Genomic DNA, 22,393 nt, shown 5'->3' with positions numbered 1-22,393 from the left:
CCACAACCCTGGTGTCCAAAGCAGTGGCGAATAAAGATATGCCCTGAAGAAATTGCCTGCTAAATACCAAGGCAATGAAACATGTTGGCAAGTAGAAAGTGGCTCTATAAGGAGTAGCCACATTCACTTTTTTAATTGTTAGCATATAGCATACAAGAACAAGAATAAAGTTGTCTGTTCGTGCTTTATGCGGTTTTATGTTATATATGTGGTGTTACTTCACTAATTGTTTGTGTTGTCTGTACTGTTTCCACTGCACCCATCACTGTTAACACAGTTATTTTTGGTTGGACACGTTTCCGTTAAGCGCGATAGCACCAATGATGATAATAGGGCCGTCCTGGTGAGTACCTACCAGGGGTCCCATTGGTGGTGCGCCCGTGAGGTGCTATCGTGCTTGTTCACATTTTTTCAGCACATGTTGGTGTGGGTAGTTGTACTGTTGTATAGAAGGAGACGGGCTTTTTTAAGAAGGGCTATTGACTGGTGTATCCCCAACCCTTTACATTAAGAAATGGGTGGTTGTTATAAAAGAGTGTGACACGAGATACCCGAGTCTTACAAAAAGTCTATTGCCTTGGGTCTAGGTCATTGTTGTAGTTGTGAGCTATGAAGTTCAGACAGGACTTTTCCTATTAGAGCAGGGTCAAGACTGATTTTCATGTGGCTGGGTCCAAACTGAGGTGGCATAGCAGGCAAAAGTACGATCTAACCCATTGTTCTTTCACCTGCAATGCCACCCTGCCTACTACCCTGAGCGATGCAAGTGGTACACTAGACTTACTGCAAGCATTCTTCTTATTAAAATAGGCATTGAATATTAAAATAGTATATTAAGTACAATAACCGTAAATATTTAGTAATCGGATGTAAACGGGCGCTAGGCGCAGGTACCAGCACACCACTAAGGTGTTGTATGGTGGGAAGTAAGTGGTTTGGCCTAAGCACTGTCCTAGCAGATTAAGTGTGTATTTTTAGCATTGTACAAAAAAATCTACGCAAGCTTATTTTTCTCTGACATAGCAGAATTGAATTTATAATAGCTTTTATTTACCCTTTTATAATAGCTTTTATGGACCCTTTTATCGTGTAATATAGTTACTTGCGTTGATTTGTTTTGTCATCCTCCTTGGAAGGACAATATCTAAACGTAATACAAATCAATTCCATTCGACTGCTACTCTAAAGCAAAAGCATACGCGTAGAAACAGCCTGACCTCAACATGGCCGCTGCTTGTGACCGGACTAGTTTTAAAGTTGGTTATCTAGAGAAAAACATGGGACTGGTGTGTCTAGACACCCATGGAACGAGGGTGCTTGTCAGCTGTTCTTCCAAATCACCCCACCGACCCTGAGTTTAACCGACTCGTACTGTGCATCATGGTCATGGAAACAGAGGAAAGACTGCTTGGGTGGGTCACGTGGGCCGGTGCGTCGGTTCCGGTCTTCCTCTCCTGCCATCTTCCCCCCTCGTGTGTGCCTTTTTTTGGCCCGCGGCTCAGTGTGGAGCCTTAAACTCATCCGCTGCAGAACACCTGGAGTGCACACGCCAGAGGAAAAGGTATGCTCGTAGGAGTGAAGCGTTTAGCTATTTCACTACGTGCTGTTTGTGCAGGATCCCTAGAGTTTTCCTTCTGGTGATCTTCACTATCCCACCACCCGAGGGAAACTCAGGACCCCGGACTACATTGCAGGACGCTGTCCCGAGAAGAAGAGGTGTAGGGAAATGGGTCATCATAATGTGAGTGAGGTAGTGGGTGCAGCGGAACAAGGTGACGGCTACAGTTGATGGGCGAATGTTGCGGTGAGAAGGCCAGTGTATGTGGCGGGTGGGACCAGAAGAGGGCGAGGCTCTTCAGGAGTAGTAAGTGACATACCCATCCCTTGCGAAAGTTGTGTGACCAGGAGTTTTTATTGTAATGAGATGCCTCAGAATGGGGTAGGAGTGAGTGTTTTAGCTAAGTGAGTGCATTCTGCAAACTAGGTAGGGGCATAATATGAAGTAATTGGCTGATATTTGAATTTTCTATTTTTACTGTGGCTGGTGGACTTAAGGCTATTTATAGCCAAAGAGAGCTGTATCTTAAGTTGTATCGGATCATTTACATAGCGCTTACTACCCCCATTTGGGTTGACCGGTTCATGCGGTCAACTCTTCCTTGTTTGTGACCTGGCGAGGGTGGCACGGGTGCCTTGTGCCAGCAAGTAAAATGGAGCCACCCCCACCCCAAATTCATGTATTTGGTAATACAAGTCGATCACAATTGTGATTCAGTGGTCATTCATGCATGTGTCCTGCTGCCACCTCCTTCGTTAATGTCTATACTCGTAACATATATTGTGTTATATCTAGTTATGTTTGGGGCAAATTCTTATTTGGTGTTGGAATTTACTTTCATGGTTCTACTTCACGCAGGCTTTATAATTGCCGACGTCAGAACGCTTTCCTTCCTGCAGATACAATACCCTTATTGGAATGTGATTGTAGATAACACTGTTACCAGGAGAAACGTAAAAAGTGCTTTGCAAATTTCACGTATTATCGTGTAAATTGTAAATACTATTCTAACATTTGTTGTTACAACCCAGTCTCTTTGGCGTGTGAAGCGGAGTGAGTATTAGTCTTGTTACACAGGAGAATCCCCGACTGGTTATGTGATTGTGATTTATGGAAGAGTAGCTGTTACATGTTTGAATTCACCACGGTGATGCAAGGGATGCGCCCAATCTCATCTGGTGGACGTTCGTGGTCGGTGACGATTTGACACATCCTTTCCGTACGATTCTGTGGTTGCTATGTGTGTCCAGCGGCATATAACAGGTCCTGATGCACAATGAGAGAGTGGTCATAATTGCCAGTGTTCATCCGAGCATTACCCACTACTGAAATAATTGCAGGATCATTGCTGAATCATGGGTTGATCCTGCATTGGAGCTGCTGGTGAAAGTGAAGGTGTATTAGAGCTGTTTGCGACTGTCCTGGATGACTTTTCCATAGCAGTGAGGTGGTGATAGCTGGAGAGTTAAACAGAAATTCCGTTGGGGTTTTAGGCAAGGGGTAAGAGTTGTTATGGTATTAAAAGGAATAAAAAGAAGCCTCAGAAAGTTGATAATTCAAAGCACCGGTAGATGGATTTTGTGTGTTTATTTGATTGGTGGAAGGAAAGATGTCATATATGGTTGCATTTCGAGTTTGGTGCAAGTGGAGGTTAAGAGAAGTGGTATAATGTAGCTGTGCCAAGAATACTAGAGCTGGTGCCCTGGACACAAACCATGGCTAAAATCTGGCTTCTCCAGCAGTTGTGAAATGTACCATTTTTATAGACCTAACTTACTTTCTGTCATACGTAAATGTGTAATGTATCATATGCTGCTTTTTTCCCCTCTTCCTGTACCTGAAGGGGGTGGTAGGTTGTCAAGTTCTTCCTGAAGAACCTTTTTCAAACCATCCATTAATGCTCAACAAAAAACAAACCTGCCTTGTTTTTCACTTTCCGGGAAATTCAGCCTGTCAATGATTTGTTGCTCAAGTGGGTACATTGGGATCCCACTATATCTTTCTCACATTCTAAATGCAACCTCCTGAAACACCAATCTGTTCGACCTTGCTCCCAATAGAGTTTGTACTCTGCAGACACCCAGCTGTGTAATGATGTGTGCCTATATTAATTATTGTATTTGCACATGCGGGCAATTAAATGTTTTATTGGGGCAAAAATAAACTATTTCTGTGATTGTGCCGTAGCAGATACTCCAACTGTGAAATATTTAATCTTTTTAGAATAAAAAAAAAATCAATAAAGAAACTTGGAATGCAATGTCTCATCAATAAATACATTAATTAAAAGATTTAAACGTACCAGCAATTGATACATTGGTTAAAATTTGATTCATTAACCATTCAATTATTTAAAATCATTACAGTAAAAAAGCTAAAATGAAAGCCCATCCCCCACTTATACACACACACCTGCCGCCCCCTCCCCCGCCGACCTGCGAGTTTTTAGAACCCTATTTCCGAAGGTCAATCTTTTATTGCAAAGTCCCTTTTGCCGTCAACTCCGGAAACTTAGTTGTATTTCGACAATGGTTCAATCAAAGTGCGTGGGATGACGAGCCATCTCTTCTTTGCGCATAAATGTCACTGAAGCACCTTGTTTGCCCATTAATCAGTGTCTGTGTTTCACGTGCTTGTGGTAAAAATGTCAGCACTTAAGTCTAAGGCCAGTCTAATATGGTGAGTACGTTTTGCAGCTCTTGCGAGGAAGTGAGTTTTTATTTCTGAGAACCACCAATCTGATGCCTCCCTGCATGTTCTGATGCCAAGGTCTCTTATAATGGGGCAGAGCATCCTTTGTCTCTCACTGGTTAATTTGGGGCAGCAGCATAGTAAGTGGAGCCAGGATTCCTTTTGGTAGTTGCATAGGCGGCACCATCTGCGTATGCCCATGCTGGATTGAGGTCCGTAGTTCTGAGGGCCATTAGCCTCATAAAAAGGATTTTCCTGCGGGCCTGGGCCCCTAGCTTCACTTAGATATGGTTGAGCTTTCCCCATAATGTAAGATTCATTCAATGCCTTGGTGAAGGTGTTATGGCGAAGTGCGATTAGATCCAATTCATACGATATGGAGCGGACCTGCCGTCTCATGATGTTTGACCAGGTCTTGTGCGAGATGTCTGTTAGGGACAGGCTTTGGGGTTTGATATTGAGGGTCTCTATTGCTTTGCCCAGCTTGATGTACCAGGGGGATTCCTCTTCTCTAAAGATTACCAGGTGGTGTATAAGAGAGTTATGAGGTGCTTTAAGGACTCTGATATAATACTTAACCAAGTCCCCCTAGAGGGCCAATTCAGGATTGCCGAGCCCTAATTCCAGCCATAGCCTGGTGTTCCTTGCATACCTGGGTGTTTGCAGCACGATTTTGTGGGCTTTGACCTGCACTGCTGAAATAAGTTTGTCTAAGTCTCCTGGAAATGCCAAATGACCATAGTTGATGGCCGGGATTAATTTTGCCCTGAGGATCTTCAACATGGGCTCCGCTGTGGGGCTGGTCAAGCGTTGACTTAGGCGTTTCATAGCTAGGATTGTACTCTTGGTATTTAGATGTTTTGCATGAGTTGCCGATGTTGCCCTCTCATGTAGCCAAACCCCAAGATAATTATAGGCTGTGGTGGTGCCAATTTGAAGATCTCCCAAAGTCCAACATGCATGTTTTTTGTGGGGATATCTGCTGAATACCATTATCTTTGTTTTACTCTGGTTAACAGTCAGGTGATTTTCTTTATTATACTTCCCCTCTTCTTTTAATGCTCTTTGGAGACCCCCCCCCTTGTGTGATCCATCACTACAGTATCGTCTGCGTACTGAAGAATTGCCAGTCTCTTCGTGCCTGCCTCTTTCAAAGCCTCCCCCCCCCCCCCCATCGGCTGTATAGAGATTGAATAATAGGGGGGCCAAGACAAAGCCCTGCTTCAGTCCATTGTTGGTTTCCACTCTTGCTGATAACGCTGTAGGGCTTAGCTTGACTTGTACCCAGGTCCCCTCATTGAAGGATATGATGGCTTTCAGTAGCTTTGATGGAACTCTCCCAGGCTGACAGTTTTCCCCAGAGTTTGCCTATATCGACTATCAAAAGCTGTGCTGTAGTCGATCAAACGGCGGCAGATGCCTGTCTTTCACCACTCGTTTTGAGAGATAGGCCAGGGCAATGATGTTGTCCGTAGTTGCGCTGTTTGCCCTGAAGCCAGTCTGTTAGAATGGTAATATTTTGTTATTAGCCCAGTCCTCTAATTCTCTCAATAGTAATTTGGCATAGGCTTTGGCTTCTATGTCCAGCAAGGGAACTAGCCTGTATTTGGTGGGTTTGGAGTGGTCACCTTTCCTGTGAATAGGAAAAAGAATTGATCCTTACCATGTTTGTGGGATTCTTGCCGTTCAGTATGCAAAATTGTATAGCGGGGTAAGGATTGAGGCGAAGAGTGGTTGACTGATTTGAATGCCAGGCCTGGAATGCCGTTTGGGCCTGGCGCTCCGCCCTTCCTCATTTTCCTTATCTCTCTTATTTCGGTTTCTGTGAAGCCGTTGCCCTCAGGCGTCATTGTTCCTACTTCGTCTGTTTGCTGGAGAGAGTGTCTATGTGGGTGCTTGTTTCCCAGGTGTTCTTAGGAGGGGCTTGCTCTGAAGTTGGTGTTCCTTTGGCTATAAGCCCCTTACATACACTTCCCATTCATTGCTTGCAATGTTATTCGTTTTGCCTCTGGACTGAGAGCTCAGGCGGTTTATATGCCTCCATAATTTGGCATTGCTCTTTTCCTTTAACAAGGCGAATACTGTAAGCCATTTTTGTTCCATTTCCTTCCTCTTGTGCTCGCCTACTTCCCTCCTGTAGGCGGTTCTCAGTGCGCTTATGGAGGCCCCCTCTTCCGATGAGCCTCTGTTTTTCCTTCTTGTAAGTGCCTTCATTAGAGCACCTTTACGTTGGCTCAAGCTCCTCGGTATCTGTGGGTTCTTTGAGAAAGTGGCGTTGTTGGAAGGTCTTTTTTTGCGTTGTTCTTTGCCCAGCTTAAGTCACAGATCATCTGTTAGTGCTTCCCAGTGACCAATCGTCTCTTGGTTGGTCTCCCACGTTCCTCGAACTTCCCACGTTACAGCCCACTCCTGCATTATCCCTTCGAATTTGATTGTCCATTTTATTCTTTTAATGGCTCTGAAGTGTTCCTCCCCTGTGGTTTCTCCCAACATTTTCTGAAGGTCTGCTGATTCTGTTCTTAGATAAAATGTTGCACATAGAGGCCTGTGATCACTTTCTCCTGTCATCGACCTGAAATTCTTTCAACTTATCAACCATTTTCTCGTTGATTAAAATATAGTCGATAGTGGATATGTTTCGAAATGATGGTTTTGGGCACCACGAGGGTGAACGTAGTATCATCATGAGGTGAGTTGAGTTTGACATTTTGGAGAAGAGAAAGCAGTGGGCCCGCCTTGTGTCCTTTATTTTGTGTGCCAGAGGCATCTTCCAGGCTTCTCAAATTAAAATCTCCTGCAACGATTACATGGTAATGTTCATATTTAAGTATTATATCTTCCAGCATGTTCGTAAATGATTCAATGCTGGCAGCGGTCATTACTGGGTAGTTGTAACAGTTTATGAGCAGCAAGTTAAGCAGCCAGTGGCCCTCCCTTAAACTAGCAATTGTCATTACTTGCACGTCTGGGGAGTTTGCCCTTATTTCTGTGGGTCTGAGTTCATGCGCATGGCTTATGAAGATTAAAAGACCCCCAGAGGGACGGCCGAAGTTGATTTTTTTTTTGTTGTTGTTGCGTTTATCCGATGTTCATGGAAGCCCGCTATGGGTGTTGATGTCATTTACCAGGTTTCTTGACAGCTTATAATGTCCCCTTTAGCAAGATAATCCTGTACTTCCTTGATTCTCCCCCCCCCCCTCGCTTTTTTGTTTAACCATGCTATATTCCACGATAGGAAAGTTAGTTCTTGAGGGAAGTTGGAGTTTTGGCCTTGGTGTTGATCTTCCCGCACCAACATTGCCCTTCCTTCATTAATGAGCACTTGGTTTTGGCTAGGGGTGCTGGTGCCAGTTCTCGCCGCTTATGGCCTGTTTAGTTTGACCGATTAGCACTCAACGCAGATTGTCACTTTGAAGAATAGAAATGTTTATTGGTGTATTAGGGCAGTCATTGATGTATTCCCCTTGTTTTTTGTTGTGGCTTGTGCCTTTCAGGATTGATGTGGCTCCTGGCCCCTCATTTTGAGGTTTAAGAACAGAGGGGTTAGTTAGGTTGTCTGGGTTCTGGTGCTTCTATGCCCCAACTTGCTAATTGTTGCGCTTCGCCAAGAACTGCCCGTTGGAGTGATTGATCGTTAAAGCCCAGAAGTTGAATTCCATGGCTGTCTCCTTGTGACCTTTTAACCGCATGCGCGCGGCGGCTTTTCCCGCTGTACGCGGCGTTTTTTAAAAACGCGCGTTACATGACGAGCTCAGCTCGTCATCAGCGTGCGAGCGGCGCAACTGATGACGAGCTGAGCTCGTCATCAGCGCCGAAGTGGTTAAACTTTACCCACTCAATGTTTTCCGAAGTTATCTGAGACAAGGACTTGACGTGGCCAAAAAGTCGGAGAATGTTCGTTCTATTTAGGATGTCATGGACCTTCCATGTGATACCTAAGGGTTAGCACCACCTCGTAAAATGTGGGTGTTACCCAACATTTTTTTGTTTCTGAGCTCCCCTCACTCCCTCCCCCCCCCCCCCCCCCCCCCGTTACCCTGGCTGCATGCTCTCAAACAGTGAGGGGTGGTGTTAATCAAGGATCGCCAATGTTCATCTTCCACCCTATTGTTGTTTCCCAACCGGCTTGCTATATGTTTTTGCTCCGTTGGTCGAGATGTAGTTTGCTCCATGGGGCCTTTATGAACCTCATGTTCCAATAGGTCTTTGGGCCTTATTTGAGTGGAGGCGTCCTCCTTGCCCATTCCGACACTGTTTTTTAACACCTGTTCGGCTGTTGATGCTAATCCTGCTGGGTGTGATAGTTGCGCCTGGACCACCTGGTTCCCCTGATCCTCGTGGTCCATGCCTGGTTGGGACGCGCCATCTCTTTCACTTTCTTCATCCTTTTCTTTTTCTGCCAGTGAGCGTTGGCTCGTAACCTTCTGTTTAAAATTAAATATCGGGTAGGGTGGCAGTGAGTTGCTTTTCTCAACTGTCCAATGGTTATTCGGCCTTGCGGGCAGGATGGATCTTCTCTTCAGCTGTTTCTTCAGCTTTTTCTTAGTGCTCAGTGTTAGGGGAGCTTCTGTTCTAGCTCCTGTTTCCCCTTCCGTGGTCACTTTCTGCCCTCCGACTACCTTTATGGCTGGACTTGCCGAAATTTCCTTAGCCTCACTCTTTGTCGGGGGAGCCGGGAACTCTGGGCTATTCTCGTTATCTCTCGCTTTTATTTCCAATTCCCTCACTTGGCTGTATTCTCCATTGTTCGCCACTTTGTGATTACCCTTTAATTCTATCAGTTTTTGTATCTTTGGTGATTCGCCTCTGCTCTTAGTTAGGGCCACTATATCCCCCAATATTACCGGCAATTCTGCCCACTTCTCTATTTGTTCAGCACATGAACTTGTTCCAACTATCATTGCCTGGTTGTGGTTGATTATTGCCTCCAGTTCTTCCAGTTTGTGGCCCTGATTCACTAAGCGTTGGGCTTATTGTTTGAAGTAGGTCAACTTGGACCTCCATTATAATTGCTTGCCATATCAGGGCCTTGGCTATTGTCTTTTGCGCTTCTCTGATGGTTATCAAATAAGGGGTGTCATCTTGTTCTACTTGATCCTTCTGCCCTGTTGGTGGGAGCATTCCTGCTCGGTCTGTGGCCTGATTATTATTTTTTTTTTTGCCACGACCCCTTTCCCAATGAGGTTGGGGGTAAGGTCCAAAGTCCTTTCAATTGTTCGCTCTAGTTTTTGTAAGAAGGAATCGGTGAGGTCTCTTGTCTCTGGCGAATCGAATTGTTGGTGTCCAGTTGTAGAGGCCGTTATGCTTGATCCTGAAAAGGCTTGCGGGCTAGTGCAAGGCAGGTCTTTTCCCTCGATAACTTCTGGCTTAACAGGCGTTCCTCCTCCTGATGCCAGTGGATCAAGGCTTTCGTCGATAGTTAACTCTGTGTTGTGTCATTGGGCTTCCTTCAGATCCTGTCGGCTGCTGTGTGCCACTCTACATCAACTGCAGTATCCCACCCTGGGTCGATATCGCCGATCCTTTCATTGTGTGTTTTACTGTTCGCCCCTGCATCCCCCACTTTGCGCCCACTGGAAGGGCCTCCCTGTGCCCCTGCTTCCTGCACTCGGACCCGATCCTGGCCTCCCTTCTTCGGGCTGCAGTTGTCTTCCTCCGCCAGAAGGGGGATTTTTGTTATTGAGTAGCTCGATCGACCCATGATTGTGCCACGATAATTGGGGATTGCACGCAGTAGTCTCATCTGGCTCTTCAGTCCGTTCCCCCCCCCCCGCCCCCCCCCCCCCACAGGCATATCCAGGGGTGGTGAGCTGCCCGGCGTCTGGGAGTAATGAATGATGAGCCCTTGATGGGGGGGTTGTGGTAGGGGACTCGCTGAGTGAGACTCTTGTCTTGAGTACTGAGCCGTACTTCTTGTGACCCTTGTTGTATGATGTTTGTGGGCGTCTTCATCAGAATCCATCCTCTTTGATTTGGTCGGATTTCCCTTAATCATTTTCCCTCTGTGCCAAAAAGAAGGTGTTGAGGGTATTGACAGAGGGACTCTCTTAGCTCCGCTTTTTAGACTGTTCATGCGCACTCTCTTCTCTGAACACTGCTTGGGCCTTGAACCGTGAACCTTGCCCCACCACTCTGAGCCTCTGCCCTCAAGTGGGGCCTTAGCCCGTCCTCCTGCGGGTGTTCATTGTATCCTGTTCTCACTGACTGAGCGCTTATACTTTTGTGCTCACTCCTGCTCACAGCGCTTTACGCGAGGGAGGGGAGAGGACGTTTGGGGTTGGTGGATGGTATTGGCGTTCTACGATGTTAGTTCCACGTGCTTTTCCCGCTCTCTCTTGCTAGCCACTCACCACTCGACGTATTCGCCTTATTTGTTGGCACCGGTCTCAGTTCTGACAGTTTTCAGTTTTTGGCGAGGTTTCTGGCGAAGTTCTGGCAAAGTTTAGGCTCTCCTCTCCTCCTTCCACCTTTTAGTTTCCTACGAGTTTCTACCTAATTGTGTGAAGTCCAATCAAAGGGTCCTTTACTTCCTCCGCATCAATCTGCGTGGTTATTTTTGAGACAGTGAAACCTTTTTAAGTTTTTTTCTAGTTTTTGACTGGTATTACTGCCTGATGGCAGATTTTTTTTTTTTACAAAGAGTTAAGTTGAGTCAGGATGTGTTGGGTTGGTCAGGCAAGACCAAAAGGTGCTGAGTGTTTGTCAAGTTTATTGCTCGGTTTAGCCTGTCTGTCTGTCACTGTCATATGAAGGCAGACTGTAAGGGTGAACTGCAGGGGCGGGGGCAGTTAAAAGAACATGAATCCAGCTCCAATCACATCCAACCCAGCACCTCACCATTTAGCTTCCCTATGTGCCTCCACTGTAGGTTGCTGGTTGCTGAGTTAAGAACGCCTTCCCTCTGGGGGGGTTGCTCTTGGTGACTCTGCTCTGTTCTGCGCTGTGGCGAGGGTTTTCCACCCCCCTGCTGCCGCCTTCCGATTACCGCAACCTCTTCTTGATCTTGTGAGCGGGAGTCGCGGTCCCGGGACAGGAACCGCGATCCCGGGATGGGAACCGCACAGCGCGGCTCGCAGTTCTGTGGCAGCGGTAGCACACTGCTAGAGCGGGCGGGCAAGTAGTGTTGGTGCCGAGCGAGCCAGCAAGCGTTAGCTGACCTGCTCAGGCTCGGCTCAATCTCTGCACTCTGATCTCCGTAGGCTCCTCCCCCAGCTACTGGTCATCCGTGCAAGTGGTGGGAAAGTTGATCCGAACAGAAGTGCATCACACTATGCGGAAAGACCTGCTAAGGAAGACTCTTCTCGAAGGTAGAATGTCCATGCCGCCTCAGTGTTGAAGTACAGACATATGGACTTGGTCAGTCGAGAATACATTTAGTCAAATTTTATAAGATGCATTAAAAAAATATATATTTATATACTCCAACTCCAGTTTCCTTAATACGCAAACCGACACAGTGGCAAGATGAATAATATGTACCTGGTTTATTAATTATGCTGTAACGCGTTTCGGCACTTCCTGCCTTGTTCACACAAGTTCACCCATATATATATTCCAAAAGAAACCACAAGCTAACCCATATATATTCCAAAAGAACCACAAGCTAATCCACAGACCGTGAAGCAAGCCCACCATCCGATCTGCATTCCATCGTGCATTTATTGTCCACAAAAAACACCACCAATGATGAAATGAGGATCGGATAGTGGGCTTGCTTCACGGGCTGTGGATTAGCTCGTGGTTTCTTTAGGAATATTTAAAGTGGTGACGCCTGCTGCACAAGCCCAGACCCGATAGGCAGTGAGTCCATTATGGCGCCCAGTTCAGTGGATGAATTAAAAAAAATGGACACCCGCAAAGAAATGAACTGATCAAGGTGAGGCCACTGCAGTTGTAAAGGGGGCCCACCAGGATAATGTTTATTCTGCACTATGCAGGCGGCCAGTGTTTGCTATGCGGTATTTACCCTTGCACATAATGGTCAGTAATTGTAGCAAACTGTGGCAAAAGACTTCCTTGCAACATCAAGTAACACGGATTGGCTTTTAAAAGCATCAGGAGCAGTATCTGTGACAAATGTAAATCATTTGCCCTACAAGGAATTGATTTTTCTGAGGCAATTTTTTAGGGTTCATGGCATTTCAAGCATCAGAAAGACCAATGAAGTTTAAAATATTGATCACTTTGGCAGTGCATTGTGGACATTGGATTCCTGGATTGAACAATATTGTGAGATTACAGTGCAAAACGAAAATTATGAGGTGACTGTTCAACACCAAAATAAAAACAGCTGTACTTTTACTGATGAAACCTAAACACATTAATAATGGATGTACATTTTCGCTGTTTTTCTGAACGGATGCTGCATCAAGTGTTAATTTATAAGTTAAGTAACGTTTTTCTAGTTTAAGTCTTTCTTTACTGTCTTTGAAGTCTTGTGTTAAAAAGTCAAACCATATGATTAAGACCTATTCAGGTCGAAAAGCGTGATGATGGTGTCTTTCGCTGTCCATAAATGCATGATGAAATGAGGATCGGATGGTGGACTTTCTTCACAGTTCTGTGGATTAGCTCGTGGTTTCTTTTGGAATATTTAAAGAGGTGACTCCCGCTGCACAAGCCCAACTCAAGAGGTAGGGGGTCCATTATGGCGCCAAGTTCAGTGAAAATATAGACTCCAGTTTCCTTAATCAGAAACGGACACAGGGGCAAGATTATTAATCTGTTCCTTGTTTATTATTTACGCATTTTGGCATTTCCTGCCCTGTTCACACCACAAACGTCATTAACAGTTAACCATTAAAATAGCAGAGCTGCCAGTCACATGTTGTTCTCTTCATGTAGGCATAGAAAACAGACTCAACTCCTTAATCCCCACATCAGTGGCTTTATATTTCATAAATTCTCGCAATTGCGGAAAATATTGAAATATATTTTAAAACCATTGGGGGGCTTGTTTTCCACTCTTAGCGGACATAATTCATTACCAATCACTTGTTTCCATTACATTTTTTGGGAATCGCACTAACATTCAATGCTTCTCTCACTGCCTCCCTCTGCAAAGAAATGTGCAAGTTCTTATATGACCATCATTACAACATCTGAAGATCTCTACAACATTCAGGATAGAAATCTATTAAAAAGAAAATTACATGTAAATTAATAAAGAATATGGGTGAACCTTGAATTTTTTTGAAATGTTATCTTCCCTCTCATTGGATGTATTTTGTCATCATTATATATCACACACAAATATATAACAATCCTTCCATAGTTGCTATACAATGTGTTCTCAAAAAGTTGGATCTATTGTGTGCATTGGTTGTGTTCATTCGGATCGGCGTTGCCACACCCTAAGTACATAACTTGTATCAGGTATCCCGCATCTTTAAGTAAAGTACAAGTGCAACAGTACTAGATAATAGTTTTAAAGAGCAAGTGGTTTCGTGGAACTTTCACTCCCCGTTATTTATCTAGGAGAGTGGCCTTTCAAAAGTGCAAGTGCTTTTCATGTTTATCATGATGATCATCAATCATGCTAATTAAATGCAGGATTAAAATCTCTCCTTCTGGGTTTACTACCTAGAATGTACACATTCAAATACAATGTGTCCGATATAAAAAAGTGCCTGTGCATTACATAAATATGATTCAGAGTACTTTATGTAGGATATTCAAATTTGAGGGAACATGGAATACGAAACTCGGAGAAGAGTACTTGTTGTCTTTGTGGTTTTAAAGAAGAAATGCTTAGTCGCAGAGTGTGCTTTAGTCTGAAATTGCCAACACTAAGGAATTTTTTATTTTATCAACTGTTCGATTAATTAAAATGATTACAGTAAAATGTATACACCCCCCCCAATCCTCACGGATAAAAAAGTATAAAATACAAGCGAATCCACGGATTCACCTTTTTTCCACATTTCTTTTACAAGCTATTTTTCGTCATGCCTCAGTGAGATCATAGTTAAGCCGATGATAATAATTACACTAATCCCATTATTGCACTGTTACCAAAAAAGTGAACTTTCAGTATATGTTGCACCAATCCCATTATTGCACTATACTTCTTTAGGGCCCTATGGCATTTTCCAGTTCTTGCCCGTACCCATTGTCCTCGTCTGTTATGGTATATGCATTTCTTCGCAGTTTCAATGCCCAGAGGGTGAAGCTTCAGAAAACAGTACCTATCCCATTATTGCACTAGGCTTTTTTGCATCGCAATAGGGCACCTGCCCTACCTCATTTGTGACCATAATACGGTGGGTATTTGTATATGCAAGTGTTTGAGGCAACAAATGGGCATGCCAACATTTTGTTAATATGGGCGTGCTCTTAAATACAGTCAGTTGTATGTCATGGATAGGAGCATATCCCATTCTAAAACCAAAAAATAAGTAAAAACTTGGTGTCTCAAGACCAATCAAAACAAGTTGTCAATTGAAGCCCTTGTTATAAGCTCCTTCAAGCGAGAAAGGTAGTGTGCTGCTATAGAGAAGAAGGGGTAGATTTCTGAGTGCTGTCCTGTTAACTTCCATTTGTTGGATTTATCCTGTGGAAATGCTGGAATAAACTCCTTCTGGCTTACAGATTACTTTAAAATTTGAGGGAGGAAAAAGGATAAAGTGTGATGCTGGCCAGTCAGGGACTCGTATTCATCTGTGGCATTTGGTCAGTGCAAACCTGATGGAGTTTGTGAACTTCCCAGTCTTGCCAAGGTGCATGTCATGTTTTTAGTAAAATACAAATCTGAGGCCTCCGTACTGTTCCTAACTCCCCTTGCCCTGAAGATGAGGAAAAGCAGGCAGCGTTGCTCGTTGGCCAGTTTAGAGCAACAGCAGATGCAGCCAGGATTCTTTGCTATACGTGCATAGCCTGCATGAAACCACCTCTTCTTTGTGGCCCGAGGTGGGATTAAAGTTAGAGATTTGTAGAGCGATGAGCCTCATAAAGAGGATTTTCCTGTGGGCCAGGACTGTCTAGGTATGATTGAAGTAGGGGTGCGTTTGCCCCAAGATGTATGATGCATCCACTGCGATGGGACTAGCGCAAACTTTTGCATAATCCTTATCAGATGAAGTTACTACAGCTGCCTGTTCACCGATTTTACCATGCAGACAGAGGAGTGGCAAGGGAGTGTAAACTTTCTGCCTTGACCCTCAGGCTGCTGATTGCCTGTCCAAGCCCAGTTTGCCAGTGGCAGCCCTCCTCCTCCTCCAAGATTGTCTTCTGACGGTGTTTGAGTGAATCTTCTGGGTCTCGCAGGACCCTGATAAAACATCTAGACGTCTCCCTGGCTTGCCAGGTCTGGTCTTCCAAGGCCTAACTCCAGCCACAGCCTCTTTCTTCTGTCCTGCAGTGGGGCTAACGATACTACCATATATGCCTCAATCTGAGCAACTGTTATGATCCTATCCAGGGCTCCTGGAAAGGCCAAATGGCCACAGTTGAGGGCCGGGATGCTTTTGGCTTTCAGGACTGTCCGCATGGGTTCTGCAGCTGTGCTTTGTAAGCAATTGCTCAGGTGCTTCATTGTGTGGAGGACACGGTTGGACTTTTATGCTGAAGTGCCTTAAATGACCAGCCGGTTTGGCCCCCTCAGAAAGCCAAACCCCAAGCTAGTTATAAGCTAGGGGTGTTACTATTTGCAGACTCTCAATTGCCAGTGAGTTTGCTTTTATGGGGCTATTTACCGAAGACTACTACCTTGGTTTTGCTCTGATTAACCTGCACATTGTTCTCCTGATTGTAACAATTGAGTGCATTAAGGGCTCTCTGTAGTCAATCTCTGGTGTGGTCCATGATTACCATATCATATGCATATTGCAGGATGGGAACTCGCAACCTGCTCAGCCATGGAGTAACCAAACCTGCGTCTTGCAGCACCCAGGTCTGATGTGTAAAGGTTAAAAAGAAGGGGCTGCCAATACGCATCTCTGTTTTAGCCCGTTGTTTGTGGCAACTCTGGCGGTTACTGTGGTAGGGCTGGTTTGAACCCAAATCCATACAACTACCAATGAATCTGTTGAGTATAGCTGTTCGTACTGCATCCAGGCTTGTTTGGCAACGCCCTTCTTCTTTGTCATACCTGGGTTGCCGATGCCTCCACAGACTGGAGTGGTTCTTCTCTTTCTGTAGAGTAAAGACTTTGAGCCACTCCGATTCAATATGCTCCCTTTTGAGCTCCCATGCAATTTTTTTTTTTAGGCAATCACAAGCGCAGTGGCGGAATGGCAGTCAGCTGCTGTGCTGACTCTTGTTCTGGGATCTAAGGCCCTGTGAAGAGCACATTTGCAGTTAATTCCTTAGGACGACAGTGAATGTTTGATATCATCATTGCGGGGCTATTGCTCAAACGTTTGCATTGGCCATTCCCGAACACCTGTTGGAGGTCTGCAACAAGAGCTTCCCAGGTTCCTATTACTGAAGTTGGAGTGGATGACTTGAAGCCAAAGTTTCTCTTCTCGGTCCAGGCTAGCAATTCATCTCTTAGTTTAGCAGACCATTTGATTCTTTGAAGAACCAAGTGGTGCTCTTTTCCTGTTGTTTCCCTGATTGCTGGAAATTTTAATGCTGAAGGAACAGCTAGTTGCAGGATAGTTTGCAGGGGCCTATGGTCGCTTTCGCCCCTGTCATCAATTTCACAGTTTCCAGCGTAGGAGCAATCCTATCACTAACTAGGATATAGTCTATTGTGGATATGTTCCTGAAAGTGGGATGCGGTCAACAGGAAGGTAATTGGGATTTCTTTGGTGTGTGGGTCGAATTAAGCGTATGATTATAAAGTAAGGCATAAAGGGGAGCAACACTGCCCGCTTACCTGAGGGGATTAGGTGTCTTGTCTAAGTCCCTCGTATTGAAGTCCATAATGGTGAATGGTGAGTCTTATTTAATCAGCAGATCATCTATTATTCTTGTTAGGGAATCCAAAGTATCTTTCTTCCGATGCTGTGCGGGATTAATATAGCAGTTGATTAACAGCAGACAAAGGGATTAGGAGTTAAGCTTCAGGCCTTTTATGAGTAAAGCTTGGCTAGCAGGTGATTTAATAGTTATTTCAGTGGCAGTGATTTTTCAGGTGTGTTTTAAAAATACTGAAAGACCTCCATATTGTCGTCCGAATATATTCCTTTTTGTAGCTGCAACCTGAAATTCATAATAGCCTATAAACTGTGTAGTTTTTGTGGCCTCAGTCTCCTGAAGAGACACGATGTCGCTGGTGGATAGATAGTCATAAATAGACTTATCCTCGAAGATTTTCGAGATTCCTGCTATGTACCAGGAGATAATTGACAATTGTTGGCCGGGGGCATCCCCCCGCCCCTCTTTCTCCCGTCCCTAATTGTCTGAATGAGCGGTTAATAGTGCTGCCTCTGTGTTCTTTGAACCTCTATGTGGACAGCTGGAGGTGGCTGCAGGTGCGCTGCCCGTTGGTGGTTACAGCAAGTAATCCTGATGTCAGTAGGAGTTGTACCACCCTTGATGTTGCTATTAGTTCCCTGCAGAATTGAGGGGACCCCCTTTGCCCCATTAATGGGATAAAGGACATAGGGGTATTTCTCTGGCAGAGGGGATTGGACATATATGCCCCAATCAGCCAGCTGTGGCAATTCCCCAAGTACTGTGAGTTGAAGTCGCTGTGGGCGGAATCCCACTGGAGTTGAGTCGCCATGGGTGTCCCCAGGAAGGTTCAGGAATCTTCCCCTCCAAGTCATCTGAATGAATTTGAGCCAGAGATGTTGCATGTTTAAATAGGTGAAGGATGTTGCTCCTATTCAGGATGCCACGAGGGCCCTTGATATATCTTTGGGGTGAGCACAACCTCATAGTTGCGGTAGGTTTGATTGGAGGCTGATGGTACTACTGTTCTAAGCCACTTTTTGGTTGATGGCTGGGGAGCCAGGGCCAATGGGCCCCTCAGAACTTTTCCAGTTTGACAGCTAGCTAACCTTCCTGAAATATGGGACTTCCTCTGAGGCATAGTGGACTTTGGCTGTGCAAGTATGGGAGTCCCTAATTGGCACAATGACTCTGCAGCACTTGAGGCATTAGCTACAAAGGCCCGAGTACTGGCATCCATCTTTGTGAGATTTAACACCGGTGCATCTTTAAGCTCGGGACGGGTTTTGCCACAACGAGATCCTGGGATTCCTGTGAATTAATGAAATGAAGAAGATATATGCCCTCAAATCGCTCCCTCTTTTATCACCTCTAGTTTAGCCCCCTGTTTGAAGGTAAAAATGTTATATAGTGGCCATTCATTGTTGTTTCCTAGGGTGCGTCTGTTTAGGGTAGATGGCAGTATCGTCCTTCTTTTAGCTTTGGCTTTTTTATGCTGCCTCCTCAGCTTTTTTCTTGGCTATCCTAGATAGAGGGGCGTCTCGTGACACAGGGTTGATTGTTGCCACAGTGTTGTTGCTGCTCCTTTTTTAGCTCTACCGTGCCATGGGGCCTGGCCCCGACTGGGCGGGTGGCGATTCAAGTTGTGACACTGGGCTTAGAATACCATGGATAGTCTTGTGGCTGTTGCTTAAATTTGTTATTGGGTTTGAGGTGAGACCCCTCTGCACCTGCTAAGCCTTGCATGAAATTGACCAGAGCTGTTGGTCTGGTAGTTGCTGGTGTGCCCTCCTGCCCCCTGAGAGCCTCTACGATATCCCCGAGAATCTCTGAGAGAGTGGCCCACCTATCAATTATTGCTGCACATGAACAGGAGTAGGACTAAGTGGCCAGATTGCTGAAGATTTTCTCTTCCATTGCCTTCATCCAGGAGCTTAGGTTCAGCAGGTGCTCCACGATCAATTATATGGAGATCTGATTGAACCTCCATTTTTGTGGACTGCCATATTAAGGCTCTTGCTATAGAGGCTTGTGCAACACTTATGGCAGTCAAACACAGATCTTCCATTCCATTCAAAACCTGCGTGTCAGGGGAAGATTCCTTTGCCCCTGCCAGCGTTCTAAACAATTTTGGAGTTCTAGTTTTCTTTCTATTTTTGACTCCAAGATGTTTAGGAGAAGCCTGTGAGACTGCCCATTTCAGAGGAAGCGGCCATCAGGCCAGTTGTGGGTGGGGTGGGCCCTGAAGTGGCTGAAAGGATTTCCTACTTTAAATCTTCAGGTACAGACCCGCCGTGATGGTGTATTCAATACCACCCTCATTATTTTTTTTTTATTTTTTTTTTTGTAGCAGCCTCTCTGGCGCACACTGAGATGTGTGTATTTGTTGGAATTTATGTCTCAGGTTCCCTCACTGGACTTATGAGAGAGATGTTGAAATCTTTGGGATCGTGACGAACCTTTTATAGTGCCAAATTCAGGTGCATCCCTCTCCCCTGGACATGAATGTGATCTGCTCTTCGGGTTGCGCTTGCTAGTATGGGGGATGTTAGTCATGCTCAGGCTTGGACCAGCCATGGAGTTGAATGCTTTTAATCCTTCTGCTTCCCTTGCAGTAGAAGAAGCCGGAGTAGATCTTGATCTAGCAGATATTTGAAAAAACTGCGTGGTAAGGCCTGTTTGAGGGGATTTAAAAGAAAGTTTCACAGGTGACTGTAGCTGAACTGTGTCCATGTGATTAATTATTAGGGCTCCCGGTTTTATGGTATTTTTTTTTCATTTCAGTCTGTATTCATATTTATTATGGGTTTTGAGAAAAAAATAAATCTGAAACTTTAATATTTCCACATTTAACAAATACATATACAGTCATACTTGAATGCCAGCCAGGTTTCAGGGATAAGAACATTCGCAGAAGATAATTCAATGCACTTATATGAAAATATGCACATTTTAGTATCAGCCTTGTGCAGATCTACTGCTGTTTAAGCCTCTTTATTAAAATTCCTTTCTTTTTTAACCCCTTACATATCAATCCGCATAGTTAGTGGCCTGGCAGTGATGGCAAAGTAAATTTAGAATCCCTCAAGAAGCACCCAATTTCCGTTTTTATCCACATTTAAAAATAAATACAGACTAGAAAATAAATGGTTTTCTATAGCCACCACACTTGTTGTGCTTGCTTGCTGTGGAAACCCAGTGTCTAATGTGATAGATTCCGAGCTACCAGGTTCTTCAGCTGCTCTTCAGCCGCTACTATTGCAGTAGAGAAGGCATGGGTTAAAAAGGACTCAGCCTACCCCGCTACCCCTTCCCCCCCAGCCTTGGGACTTCTTTGCCAAAGAAGGGGAGGGGAGTCAGAGGCACTGCTGCTGCATGGCTGAGCGAGGCACTCCGAGACCCCACAAGCCACTCCCAGACCTAGCTGGGCTGCTTCCGTGGAAGCCTCGGCGCACACACGCTCTGCAACGACTTACTAAAGCCGCTGCACGCGCGCTACATGCTGTATCCACCTCTCAGCAGCCAGAGAAGCTAGAGGGGCTGGGGCTGAACCCTGCAGAGCTCCTTCATAACCAGGAAGTGAGGGGTGAACTCATAAAACGTTCCAGCTGGCACGTTCCCACAATACCCGCTCGCCAGATGTCGAGTTCTCCATGTCCCACCTCTCTGCTCCGGCTCATGTCACTCCAGCTAGCAGCGACTCGTCACTCTGCTGCAGCACTTCCGGGTCAATGCAACATACTGCAGCAACACTAAGGAGATGTAATCTGTGGACACTTTTTAGAGAAGCTAACAATAGAACAAATAAGGTGGCTGTTACCTACTGTTTTACATGAAAATATCTCATCTTTATTGATAAATTGACATTTTTAGGTTTAGCATACTGAATGCCAGGAAATACTTTGGAATCATGGAGGTCACTTTTGCAATTATTTTTATGAAGAAAGTGTTTTATTGTGATCGGTGTGATTAATACAATAAATGTAATATTGCTATACTTGGGCAGTTTAATAGTTCATAATTTTTCGTCCCATCTTGGATGTTACATGTCTTGCAACAGTCCAGATGTTTGTTCTATGTAGTGTCGGTGTCTAATAGTTGGCAAATTTATCATTTAGAATTTGAAAAAATTGAAAAACATTCAATGCAACTTCTCTTTTTTGACCCATCTTTAGGGCTGTAACTGTATTGGACATAGAGAAGAGCATGCAAATAGAGCGATGTTCATAGCATGTTGATAAAGCTGTTGGAAAGTGGGTTTTGCAGCGTGAATCTTTCTGGATTCACTATTCTGTGCATTATTCCGCGGTCTAGTGGTTGGGTCCGGAATCGTAGTCTTTTCTTTTTCTTCGTAGCCCAGGTGGGCGTCGACGTCCCACCTTTTGGTGTCCTTCTGTGACGTCGGCAGGCTTCCTGCGGAAGCTCCCACCCTTGGGCGCCATCTTCAGATTCTTTTTTCCCTCGTTGGTTCTGGATCGTTCCAGAGAGGCTCCAGAGTTTTGGACTGGAAAAGACACAGAAGAGTCGAATTTTGCAGAAAAAGACTGAGAAGACGACGAAGAAGAACATATAGAAGCTGGGACGACGAAGGAGAACTTTGAGAACTTAGACGTCCAACGGAGAATGCGCATATAGGGGGCCCCCTCAACAGCCTGCACTACCCGAGAGCTGTCCTTGGCTCTCCGCACATAGCTCAGGATCTGTACGAGTTCCCCTTTGTACTGTGCCCCATCTGATAGTTATTTTCAGTTCTGCATTTATTATATATTAGTTTGAGGTCCAATTAACTTCTAGGACTATCGGGGCCAGTGCTAAATAGTATCAGCAAAACCCTGTGATGTCACAGGATCTGATGTGTGCTTCGTGGGCAGACAATGTACACATCCAAAAAGTAGTTTAAATAAGATACTCGCAGCTGACTTTCAATAAAGTTAATTGTATGAGCATCATTCCCCCTCTCACCCCCGAAAGGCCTCTGCTGAAGTGGAAGGCACGGAGGCTCCTGTGCAGTCAAACCGAAAGTGAACAGACTTATTTTAGGAAAGCAGATGCCCTCTCTGTTCCCTTTTACTCACCTGTTGGTGATGTAAAATGTTCCGAGGCTAGATCCTTCAGAGCGAGGCAGCAGGCAGAGAACAAGCAAAGAAGAAAAGGCAGCAAGCACGGGGCAAACGGCAGGAGTGAAGAAGCGCCACACAATCAAAAGGTAGTAGTATGCAAGAGTTTATGCACCCAAAATCTCGCGCACTTCCTCCCATCTATAATGCTATCCCCCTCATTGGTGGAACGTCGGTGGTGACGTTC

General features: G+C 45.0%; 1 protein-coding gene across 1 annotated transcript in view; it reads left to right on the top strand.

The window, feature by feature from the left end:
• Positions 1 to 1,420: 1,420 nt before the first annotated feature.
• The window catches only part of BTF3 (basic transcription factor 3), a 120,660-nt gene continuing 99,687 nt past the window's right edge, over positions 1,421 to 22,393 (top strand). Inside the window, exon 1 of the mRNA XM_078675270.1 lies at positions 1,421 to 1,561. The gene's annotated coding sequence lies outside the window, so the exon portion shown is untranslated. The remainder of the gene's footprint in view (positions 1,562 to 22,393) is intronic.

The sequence above is a fragment of the Lissotriton helveticus genome, chromosome 2_1 (assembly GCF_964261635.1).
Source record: "Lissotriton helveticus chromosome 2_1, aLisHel1.1, whole genome shotgun sequence".
NCBI classification, from domain to species: Eukaryota; Metazoa; Chordata; class Amphibia; order Caudata; family Salamandridae; genus Lissotriton; species Lissotriton helveticus.
The sequence above is the reverse complement of the archived record's forward strand: the minus strand, read 5'-3'. Positions and strand labels throughout refer to the sequence as shown.